This window comes from Capsicum annuum, chromosome 3, assembly GCF_002878395.1.
Source record: "Capsicum annuum cultivar UCD-10X-F1 chromosome 3, UCD10Xv1.1, whole genome shotgun sequence".
In the NCBI taxonomy this organism is placed as follows: Eukaryota; Viridiplantae; Streptophyta; class Magnoliopsida; order Solanales; family Solanaceae; genus Capsicum; species Capsicum annuum.
The window spans coordinates 61,474,166-61,487,061 of record NC_061113.1 but is presented as its reverse complement, the minus strand read 5'-3'; positions in this window follow the sequence as shown (position 1 = coordinate 61,487,061).

Genomic DNA, 12,896 nt, shown 5'->3' with positions numbered 1-12,896 from the left:
ACTGCTTTTACTACCTTAGCTAATGCAATAACTACTCAGAACAACTTATAGAATGTTGTCATGTTTAGGTTTTTGGCTCACACCTAGCAGAATGGGGGAAAGGAGCGTAGGATGAATCAAAAAGCTAGAATCAATCACTCTACGTTAAGATCAAGGGGTAATAACCTCTCCCATCTCCATTAGATATTTTCATCACCTTTTCCGCTATTAAAGTAGGACCTAATAGCTAAGTATAAAAATATCAGTCAAAGTAGAGTGTCAAACTCTACGTCAAAAAATCGTAAGAAGGGTGTTCTTACTTATCCGCATTGTGGAGAATGTGGCCAGTGCCATAAGAGAGTGTGTAGAGTAGGTAATAATGTATGTTTTGGATGTGGTAATCTAGGCCACCAGTTGCAGGATTGTAGAATCATATCTCAGAAGTGTAAGGATCTGCGCCGGCAGGGTCTCACGTCTGGTACCAATAGTGATCAGTGTCAGGACAAGCTTCATGCACCTTAGATTACTAGTGCCCTGGCTTCCACAGACCATCCAACCCCTACTCAGGGTGATTTTTCTAGCACTACTGGCGGTCAGCGCTAGGATAGGTTCTATGCTTTGCCATCTCGCAGGAGCAAGGGGACTCTCCTGATGTTGTTACTGGTATGCTTAGTATATTTCTATTTGATGTTTATGCATTGTTGGACCTTATATCTATATTTTTTTTCATATGTTACACCTCTGGTTGCGGTAAATTTTGAAAAGAGACCTGAAAATATTCCTGATCTTGTCTTAGTTTCTACCCCAGCGGGTGAATCAATTGTTACCAAGAAAGTGCATGAAAAGTATCCTGTTATGGTCCCTTATAGAGTAAAATTCGTATTCTCAGATCATCGATTATTGAGTATAAGTGTCTATCTTTGGAAAAATATTTTTTTTCATCGTGTTGATGAAAACTTAAAGCCTAGTGAAGCCGTGTGGGGCTCTTTCTATTCACTAGCATAGTTGTCTTGTTATTTGTCTCAATTCCTTTTTCAAGATGCAAAATCAAAGTCTAGTGAAGCCGTGTGCGGCCTATTTCGATTCACTAGCGACTTATTATTTATCTTATTGATTTGCCTTATTTTCTTATGATGGTAGAAAGTTTGGGTTTAGAGGTATAGTGTCAATAAAGGTTGTAAGAGTGATTTATGAAATGTATGTACAGTCGAGTCTTCATGGGTGTGACTGAGATACTAATGGGGTGATGTGGACTTGTGTGTTGGTATGGTGAAGGGTCGAGAAAAAGAGTTGTTAGTTAAGGTAAACTGTTGTTTTCTTGAAGTGTGAAAAAAGGGGTATTTAGCGATGAAATATAGAAGAAGGACGTGCTAGCGAGTCTTAATAAGATAGACCGTAGGATTTTGATAGATCACTGTCGTTATGAGATTTTGGCGGACTAGTGTTTTTTGATGTTTGGCATATATAAACATAGTGTGAAGTTGTGGTTAACTATAGCTAGAACTAGACACTAAGTTTGGAAGAGTAGAGGATAGATAAGATGGATACAATGAGTGACTTGTTGGCGATGCTTGTTGTATGGAAGTGATCTAATAGGATTGAGCAGTTTATGTAGGAGCATAGATTTATTTGACTCGTAACTAGTTATAATGCTGTAAGTATGATGAGAAAGTTGCTCGAGGTGTTATAGGGTTACACTAATTTCAAGTTAATAAGTGCTCGAGTATTATATAATGACTATTGGGGCTACAGAAAGATAGGGTGTAACTCAGAAGGTAGCATTGAGAGTTAGTTTTATGCCTTTAAGTATAGTCATTCGGGATAAGTTCTATTATGCATAAGTGTCATTATATCCAAGACTCTAGAGCAAGTGTTTGCAGTTCGACTAAGAGTTTAGATATTGGCTCATGTCCTTAGAGTGATGGCTTGAACCTAAGGGGGAGATGATAGAACGAATAACCAAGTCAAGCTTTTAGACTCTAATAGATGTACCAGTAAGTTGTAGAATAGTTGTGAGAATTAGTGATGTTCGACCTGTCCTTATTTCAGTATTTTCAATAATCCCAATACCTACTCATGCCCTATGTTTTCAGATCTATGATCGTAATTCATGTTTGCGCATATCGTAAAGAATCATGTACTCTCCTAGTTCTCAAGATATGGAATTCCAGTTCATTCCACAGTTAAGTTTTGCGGTATGTTAAGTCCAAGTACTCAAGCAATACCTTTATAATCAAGGAAATTTGGATTTGCATCGTGCGTGTCCCCAGACTAGACCTCTTTGATGAGACAATGATATTAAATACTCGATTCCTCAAGCCTCAATTGAGTGTAAAGTCTTACATAGTATTTCTTTATTTTCAGGTCCTCATGTCCTAATGTTTTAGCTACCTTTCCTTAGTCAAGATAGTAGGGATGAACAATTATGATGGGAAGAGAGTGAGCGGTCCTTATTGATGAAGATTGTTGTATGCTCATTTTAGCTAAGACTGTAAGTGAAAAGTTAGGATGGAAGACAAGCCTTTGGTACATGTCATGGTTGGTTGAAGTTCTATATGTTATGTTTGGAAATTTTTGTAGTGTCTTGTTTCATGTGGGTCTACAAATACAGGGAGAATGAGAAGGACTTTTGTTTATGACAGGGTTGGTAGAGAATGCTTTATGTGTTTTCTAAAGAATAGAGTAGTATGTGTGCTAGTGTCATTGATGAGATAATTTGAAGACATGAGAAAGATTCTTTTAGAGTGTTTTCTTAGAAGTGCATATGTGGCTATAAATATAGACTTGAACATTATGTTTATATATCTGAATGAAGGCACTGCGAGTTAATAAATGTCTAGTATGAGGTTGTTAGAGTGGTAATGAGAATTATGCATGAGATGAGGAGTTGTGAAATGTGGAGTGTGATGGATCCATGATTAAGACTAGTATTACAGTGTTGTGTGGCATTTTTTATGAATGCCTTGAGTTAGGCTTGAACATGGTAAGAGAATTTAGTTCAGTTCAGACATTAGTAGAGGTATTTGTCACCGCCATGTGAGATTAATGATTTAAACCAGATACGATGGTATTTAAGGAAAATAGTATAGTTGAGGAAGTATTTGAGCTGTGTTGCTAAGTTTGATGTAAGGAGTCCTATTTCCTGAAGTCTAGTAATTCTATCCTAACGTATGTCATCTGGGTTTTTGTTTTAAACGATAGGGTTGTATCGGTGTTATCATGTATTTTCTCCCTAGTATTATTAGAATTTCTTAGGAGGAGTATTGAAGGAATATCCATTTGAGTGTGACTGGTCTCTCCTTTGATGAGACCCTCGTCGAGATCCTTGATTTCCAAGTCCAAAGAGTAAGGAAAAAAAATGTTCCCTTGGTCAAGGTGTTGTGGTGAAACCAATCTGTTGAAGGTGCAACTTAGGAAACCGAGACGGATATGGGATCCAAGTATCCGCACCTGTTTTCCGCAAGCCCCGATCAAGCCGAAAGTACCATTCTGCTCTAAATCATTCCTTTGCTATGCAAAATTGTAGTAGTTCAGCAGTTATTTTTACTATTCAGCTGTGATTTCATGAGTTATGCACTCCTTGTTGTGTTCGAAATGTAGAAAGAGGTAGAGGCAAGATTACCAAGTGGCTTCAGCTGTGTACCCTTCGTCTTCTCCTTACTCTTAGTATACCCAGCGTCATTCGAGGATAAATGTCCCCAAGGGGGAGATATTGTAATGCCTTGCACTTTCCTAAGCTAGAAAGCGAACCGTTGTTCGTACATGTGAAACCCCCAATTATGTAAGCCATATTTGGGCACATGAATTATCAAGAGTACCTTAGTTATAAGAGAGCTTATGATGTGTTAAGTGTGGTTATACGCTAGTACAAGCTAAGAGTTTTGAAATCCATCAAGTTTTAGTGTTTGAATTTGCAAGGGTCGTCTTTTAATGATCATAGATTGATAAATATGTGGTAATTCTGCATATTTCTACCTACCAAATTATAGAGTATCGAATTAGCTTTCCAACGATACCAATTTTATCAAAATCCGACACCCGAGTAAGGAGTTATGGCTTTGCGAAGTAGAGAGCATCGCCTAACCAATCGCACATGGCTACTGTAAAAGGTGTGCGATAAGCAATGCGGCGCATACTTAAATGTGTGCGATAAGCAATGCGGCGCACACTAAAATCTGTGCGATAAGCAATGTGGCACATACTTAGTGTTTCAGGTAGTAAAAACATTCCATTTTGAGTTATTTTGAGGGAAATTAAGTCTTTTGGCACTCCTTACACACCCCTAAACTTAACCTTACGAATTTAATAGATTCTAAACACATCATAACCCGATTATCAGTCTAAGTTCATCATCCAAGAGCACTAAAGGGGAAAAACAGTTAGGGTTGCACAATCAACATTGAGGGTCCAATGTTTCAATGAATCCGTTACCATAAAGGTATGTGGGGTTTTCAACAAGAACATCCTTTCATTCTTGTGCCCAAAATTTGTATTATTTTACAAAGATATATGATTTTATATGCTTTGATATGAATTTGAATAGAAACGATTATCCTACGTTCTTGTTCAAAAGACTTATATTTTTATGATGTCTTGAAGATAACCTTTACCTTTTCTATAGCTTGGTGAATAAAATTAGGGCCAAATATCTCTGCCTCACAAACTTCTAACTATCCAATAGGAGGTCTACACCTCATACCATACAATGCCTCAAACGGAGCCATACCAATTCTAGAATGGTATCTATTGTTATAGGCAAAATCAATGAGATTCAAGTGGTTATACCAACTACCACCAAAGTCGATTATACAAGATCGCAACATATCTTCCAAAGTCTGAATGGTTCTTTTTGCTTGCCCATCTGCTTGTGGGTAAAAGGTGGTGCTAAGGCTCATTTTAGTCCCCAAAACACGCTGAAAAGAGTACCAAAAATGTGATGAGAATTGAGTACCATGATCCAAAATTATCGATATAGGCGTACCAGACCTCTTAAAGGAATAACTTTACATAGTCCTCGACAAAATAATTAGTCCTCACTGGCAAGAAGTGGGAAAACTTAGTCATCCTATCCACAATGACCCAAATGGAGTCCTACTGATTCCACGACCGTGGAAGGTCAGTAACGAAGTCCATATTAATTATCTCCAATTTCCATACCGATAATTTAATTTATTGAATTAGTCCACTAGGCCTCATTTTCTCCACCTTTACTTACTGACACACCATAAACTTAGCTACAAAGTTGGCTACATCTCGATTCATGTTATTCCACCAATACATATCCTTGAGATCATGATACATCTTTGTTGAACTGGGATGAACTTTATACTACGATTAATGGGCTTTGGCCAAACTCCTGCCTCGCAATCCATTAACATCAGGCACACACAACCTCGCTTGTACCTCAAGATACTATTACCACCGATCTAAAAGTCCATCACTTTCTTCTTACCCATATCATCCTTGATTTTCATCAAGAAATGGTCTAATACCTGCTTCCCCGTTATTTCAGAACTAAGAGATGATTGCGCCACCTATTTCAGAAACACACCACCATCCTCAGAGTCCAAGAAACGAACTCTAAGGTTAGCCAAATGGTGAATATCCTTCCCTAATTCTAGCTTATACTTATCTACATACGACAAACTACCCATTGACAACCTGATAAGAGCCTTAACAACCACGTTAGCTTTACCTGGATGGTAATGGATACTCATATCATAGTCCTTCAGTAATTCAAGACACCTCATTTTCCTGAGATTAAGATCTTTCTGAGTAAATACGTACTGCAGGATCTTATGATTATAAAAGATATCAACATAGACCCCATACAGATAGTGATGCCAGATTTTCAATGCGAACACCACGACTAACAACTCTAAGTCATGAGTCAGATAGTTCTTCTCATGAAACTTTAACTTTCTGGAGGCATAAGCAACCACCTTGCTATCCTGCATCAAAACAGGACCTAAACCAACCTGGGATGTATAACAATAAATGACAAAACCCTCGGTGCCTTCAGATAGATTCAAGATCAGAGCTGAAGTCAACTTATATTTTAGCTTCTCAAAGCTACCCTTGCAAGAATTAGACCATAATAACTTCACCTTCTTCTGAGTCAACTTGGTTAATAGGGTAGCAATAGAAAATAAATTTTCCACAAACTTTCTACAATAACTGGCTAAACCCAAGAAGCTCCAAATATCAGTTGGGGTCATGGCTCTAGGCCACTTCTTAACCACCGCAACCTTCTGAGGATCCACCATGATCCCTTCACTAGACACAACATAACCCAGATAAGTCACAATATTTAACTAGAACTCACATTTAGAGAACTTAGCATACAACTGTTGATATTTCAAGGTCTGCAACACAAGGCGGAGGTAATCGACATGATCCTCCTTGCTGTTAGAGTACACTAAGATGCCATCAATAAAGATAATCAAGAACGAATCTAGAAACTAATAGAAGACCCTATTCATCAAGTCCATGAATTCTGTAGGGGCATTATCAAGCCAAAAAACATCACCAAGAACTCAAAATGTCCATACTGGGTGTAGAAAGTTTCCTTAGGGATATCCACCTCCTTAATCTTTAAATGATGGTACCAAACCGAAGATCGATCTTAGAGAAAAATTTGGCACCCTGAAGCTGATCAAAGAGATCATTAATTCACAAAAGTGGGTACTTATTCTTTATCGTTACATTGTTTAGTTGCCAATAATCAATACATATCTAAAGGGAACCATCATTTTTATGCATGAACAAGATAGGTGCACCTCATAGGGACACACCAGGATGGATAAAACCCTTGTCTAAGATTCTTCAACTACTCCTTGAGTTCCCTCAACTCAGCTGGAGGCATTCTATATGGGGAATAGAGATAGGACGAGTGTTTAGAACGAGGTCAATACCAAAATCAATCTCTCTATCGAGAGGGACACCAGGAAGATCATTAGGGAAGACTTCAGGAAACTTATTTACCACTAGGACAGAATGTAAGGAAGGTCCCTTTGAGTTAGAATCCTTAACTTGGACCAAATGATAGAAAAAACCCTTGGAATTTAATTTTCGGGATCTAAGATACGATATGAACCTCCTTTTAGGCTCTAGGGAACTTCACTCCTATTCAAAAATTGTCTCATTAGGAAATTTAAGCATGACCTTATAGGTATGATAGTCTAGAGAAACATAGAATGAGTGCAGCTAATCCATCCCTAAAATAACATCAAAGTCAACCATGTCTAACTCTATCAAGTCCACCAGAGTTTTTCTATTACCAATAGATATGAAACAACCCCTATAGACCCTTCTAGAACTCACAGAGTCAGCCACCAAAGTAGAAACACTAAAAGGGTCTGATATACACTTAAGATTGAAACCAAAATTCATAGCGACAAATAGGTCACATAAGAGAAAGTAGACCCCTGATCAAGTAAATAGTACACATCATGGGAAAAGAGTTTCAACATATCAGTAAAAACATCCAAAAATGCCTTGGACTCCGGATGAGTAGTGAAAGCATAAAGGCGGTTCCGACCAGTGTCGGAGCCAAAAGTGGCACCCTTTGGTGCATGAGCTGATGAAGAGGCAACGTGAACCTTATTTTCCCCAGATGCAACTCTAAAGGGATAATCTCGTTGCATATGTTCGATCTGACCACACATAAAATATTAGTTCCTCCCCTTCTCACACTAACCACAGTGGTGCTAACCATAAAATATGCAGAAAGGGTAGGTTGGTGCTGATTGGGCCCCATCAGCCTGAGATTAGGGACCCTATGCCCTAGAAACATCACCACCCTAAAAATGCCTGTCATCAAATGACTTTGGGTAAGGAGAACTAACCATTGAATAGGAGTTAGGGTTCCCCATCTCTTCTTCTTAGACCACTTTCTACTCTATTGTTGTCCTCTGCCCTCTTTTGAAAATTAGAATTTCTTACTCTGCCTCTCCCCTATCTCTACTTGCTTTTTTATTTCTTTCTCAACCTATTGTATAAATGCAACCAATCTGGAGATATCCATGTCCTGGTTCAACAAGTAAACCTTACTCTCAAAGATAAACTAATGGGATAATTTATAAGCAAACTTACGCATTCTAGCACTCATGCTAGATACCTACTCAAGATCATACCTAGACAACTGATGAAATTTCAAGGCATATTCCTTGATTGTCATTCTTCCACATTTCAAGTTAACAAATTCCTCTATTTTTGCCTCTCTTAAATCCTGAGGAAAGAAACGATCTAGAAATGCACTAGAGAAATTATCCTACAAGGCAGAACCAGCATCTTCGCCTCTTAACTATTACCACTCTTTGTACCACTGGTACGCCGCATCTTTCAGTTGATAGGAAATAAACTCTACACCTTCAATTACCAAAGCATGCATAACATAGGAGATATTCTCTATTTCATCAATGAAACTTTGAGGATCCTCCTCAAACTTAGTACCCATAAACATCAGAGGATGCAACCTCATAAATTGGCTAGCTCTAGTAGCCTCATACAAACCCATAGTAGCACCAGTAGAACCCGACTTTTGTGACTAAGATGTCAGCAATTGGGCTAAGAGGTTAATGGAGCGATAGAACTCAGAATTAGTAACCTCCCCTTGAGACGACTGAGTATGAGTGTTGCCCTGAGGAATAGGGTCTGTGGGGACAGGTAGGACTCCACAAAGAGAGTCAGATGCAACGACCCTTGATCGGGTCTAGACCTTAGAAGTTGGATGACCTCCATCCATATTGTCCTTAGATGGGATAGAAGAAATTCCATGGATGTATAATTTTCTTGGAGGCATGATCTGAAAGATAAAGAAACAAAAATAAGAGGGATCCAAGACTTTAGACTCTACAACCCAAAATTAAGACAACAAGAAAGGGAATCATTCCTAAATATCACATATCCTCTCCCTTATAAGTGTGGTGCACTACATACCCATAAAAGAGACTCTAATTAGCACAACTTTGTTGACATCCAATTGACCATGAGCCTAGGCTCTGATACCACCTTTATCATAATCCAAACCAGCGCTTGGCCGTGACAGGTATCTCAAGTCCCATATGGACCAGAGATTACCCTTTTTTCCTAGTCGTACCAACACAGCATCCCCAAATGTCAGATGAATTCCAAATATATAAAAAGATACCACATAATAAAACTAATGATAATTCATGATATGTCTATACCAACTACTGATAACTGGATTGTTATCCTCCTATGTTTGAGTTTTAATAATGACAAACTAATGACTAGATGTTTGCAGGATATTGGAAACTACTAATGATGGAAGGATGTCTCACACAAAGATATAAAGGATTAGAAAATTGATGAAGGCAAGAAAGATGGCTCCAAGAATGGAAGGATATCCAATCATGATCTACAATATCCAAGCGAATCAATCAAAATAAGAACAAAAGAAAGGAAAATCACAAATACCAGAATCACGACAAATCCATGATCTACAACATCCAAGGAAATCAATAAGAACAACAACAAAAGAAAGGAAAATTGTAAATCTCAAAATCACGACAAAAGCAAAAGAAAGAAGAAACCAAAAATGTATCTGATACGGATGTGAGTAAAAACAAAACCATGTATGAACATATTTGATATGGACATACCATACAATTACTTTTCTCAATCAAGGAATCAATTCAAGTCCTTGATTTAGAAGAAATCTCTTGGGTTTCCTTATGATGAGTAGCAGCTGAAGACTATAAAAGAAGAAAACTAAAGATAGACAAAGGTTATGCAACTTCCAGAAGAATATCAAAGTGTCTTAATCTTAGTCTCACAAAGCTTTGTAAATTTTAGTTTACAATTGTTGTATAAAGAGTAGGATTGAGTCGATTTTGTAATATAAATTGAAGTTGTGTTACGAGATCTAAAGAATGAAATAAGTCTTTGGAACTTGTTTCCCATTATTGTACTAAGCCCGACATTGAACGATCTAAGGAAACATTGAAACCCAAGGGGACAGGAATTAGGTACCATATTGGTGTTTTGAATCATGATAAAGCTCTGTGTCTTTACTTACATTTGATTATTTATTTTCTTAATTTTTTCAAATCTAATCTATTTTGTAATGTGTATTGATCTGTAGGTGAGTTGACAGTGAGTTGACAGTGAGGAGCCAGTAGCCATTTCATAGAAAAATTTTCAATTCATCCCTCTTGAATTTCAATTAGTATCAGAGAAAGTCTTTTTATGTCACAACCCAAGGCTACCCCCTAATCGCAGCAATGGTGCTTACAATCACAAGTAACCATAAGCTAACCTATGAGCTGGTACCTTTTATGAATACTGAATTAAGTAACAATGGCACACGTATGCAGAATATAAACTGCTGAATGTAATACTAGTCTAAATACCAAAAATGTGTTTCAACCACAAGTCTGAAACATCTGATGAAAACATGAAAAGACTGATAAGCTAAAAATAACTGACTGACTGTCTAACTATTTCTTAGAAAAACCTCTAACTGACTGAGGAGTTGATGGGACAATCCCCTAAATAACTCCATTTAACTAAATATAGAGGACTATTAAAATAACTGGAATATGTAATCATGTCCTCGATGGATGAGGATGCACCGATACTGATGCTGAGTATGCTGAGATTTCTAGGAGCGATCGGTAAACTAAGCTTCTAAACCTATGTTATAGGACAACATAGCACAAAGAAAAGTATGCAATCGATACTTTGAATGTATTGGTATATGAGGTGAGGTTTGGCTAAAATGCATGTGGTACTGTGCACATGAGATAAGGACTAGCTAAACAACATGTAATTGAGCATAAATGCATGAAAACTAAAATATCTAAGAATACAAGACCAAGCATATATATATTTCTGAAATAATCTGTAAATTAAAATACTAAAATCAGTATAACTGAATAACTATAAATCTGTAATTTGGTCAAGCAAACTTGTACTAAATATACACTGAATACTGTACTTAGATTTTGGGAGGTATTATATAACCGACATGCCCCAATCTGATCTAATTGGGGTTCAACCTATAACCCCAGTTGGAAGGGTATCAGTACCATTCCATGGGTACTAACACTGTTTGTATGGATCCACTAATCTAATTACATTACTGAAGTCATGAAGTTATGAATTTAATACAGAATTTACTTGACTAAAGCATGGGATACTCAAATTCATAACATGAGGAATTCAAAATCTTGCATGGAGTCATACATGGGCTGAATTGAATTAAAATCACCTTGAAAACATGAATTTAAACCCATCTTAAGAAATATTAATTACCATAATAATAGAAAAATCCATTCTTTAATTAAAAAGAGGGGTTTTTGGCTCTATGGGTGAAAGAAACCCATGAATGAACACCCCACATACCTTAAACCTTTAACTTGAAAGAGAAACACCAATCTTGATGCTTTCTTGAAGGTTCTTGAACTTGGGGAGAAAGGAATTTAATTTGTGTTCTTGGGGAAAGGGAATGACATTCTTGGGAGGAAATTGGAGTAGAAGGGCAAAATTATGCCTTACTGATGCCCAAGTCGTAATATGAACGATTGAGTTGAGGGGGGAAAGATCCAATTTACCCTCAACCATGAACATGAATTAACTCAAAAACTAACATCTCGAGGTCAGGAAGGCCAAGTTAAAAATCCTCCAAGTTTAGAAGCCTTACAAATGACTAAGTCCCCAACTCTTAGTGAAATTTTCTGGCCTTGTGACCCTTATGAATTCAAATAGAAGATGAACTGAGCTAAGAATGGTACGGTGTATACAATATCTCCCTCTTGGGAACATTCATCCTCGAATAAGACTGGTTAGACTGAGAGTACTAAACTACGGTAACTGAGATCACATACTGAACACGCATGACTGGAAACATGATTACACAACTTAGTCTGAAACATGATACATGTACTAAACTAATTTCATGAATGCTTGAAATGACATAAGAATAGTTATATAGTTGGAACTGAGAATGGAACAGAGTTAATCTAAGAAAAACTTCAAGTTAAACCTAAGTTTGTGGAAAAAAGATGAGGGTACTTGGTAAATATATATGGTTCCGCTTCCCAAGTCGCTCATTCAACAGACTGATTTCACCAAAGAACTTTAACCTAGGGAACTTCTTTGTTCCTTAGTCTATGAATCTGACGATCAAAGATCTCAACTGGGACTTTATCATAGGAAAGACTGTCTTGAACATCTTTGCTTTCTATAGGAACAATAATAGCTTAATTGCTACTATATTTCTATAACAAAGAAACGTGAAATACCGAATGCACTGATGCCAAATCTATAGGAAACTCTAGCTTACAAGCTACCTTCTTAAAATGGCTTAAAATTCTTTAAGGGCCAACATAGCGGGAACTGAGCTTCTCGTTATTTCCAAATCTCTTCACTCCTTCATTGGTAAGATTTTTAATTCGATTAAGTCACCAACATCAAACTCAAGATCTTTAATCCTCAACTATGCATAAGATTTCTGACGGCTTTGGGCTATCATAAGCCTCTTTCTAATCAAATAAACTTTATCCATCGTATCTAACATTGAATCTAGCCCTATTAAAGCAGTATCACCTACTTAAAACCAACCAATAGGAGACCTACATATCCTCCCATAGAGAACCTTAAATGGAGCCATTTGAATACTAAAGTGATAACTATTATTGTAGGCGAACTCAATCAAGGGTAAATGGTCATCCTAACTACCTTTAAAATTAATAACACATTATCTTAATATGTCTTCTAAGGTCTAAATGGTCCTTTCTGCCTGATCATCTGTTTGAGGGTGAAAAGTTGTACTGAGATGAACATGGGTACCAAGACCTTTCTGAAAAGCCTTCCAAAAGTGAGAAGTAAACTGAGTACCACTATTTGAAATGATAGACAAAGGAACTCTATATAACTTAATCAACTCTCTG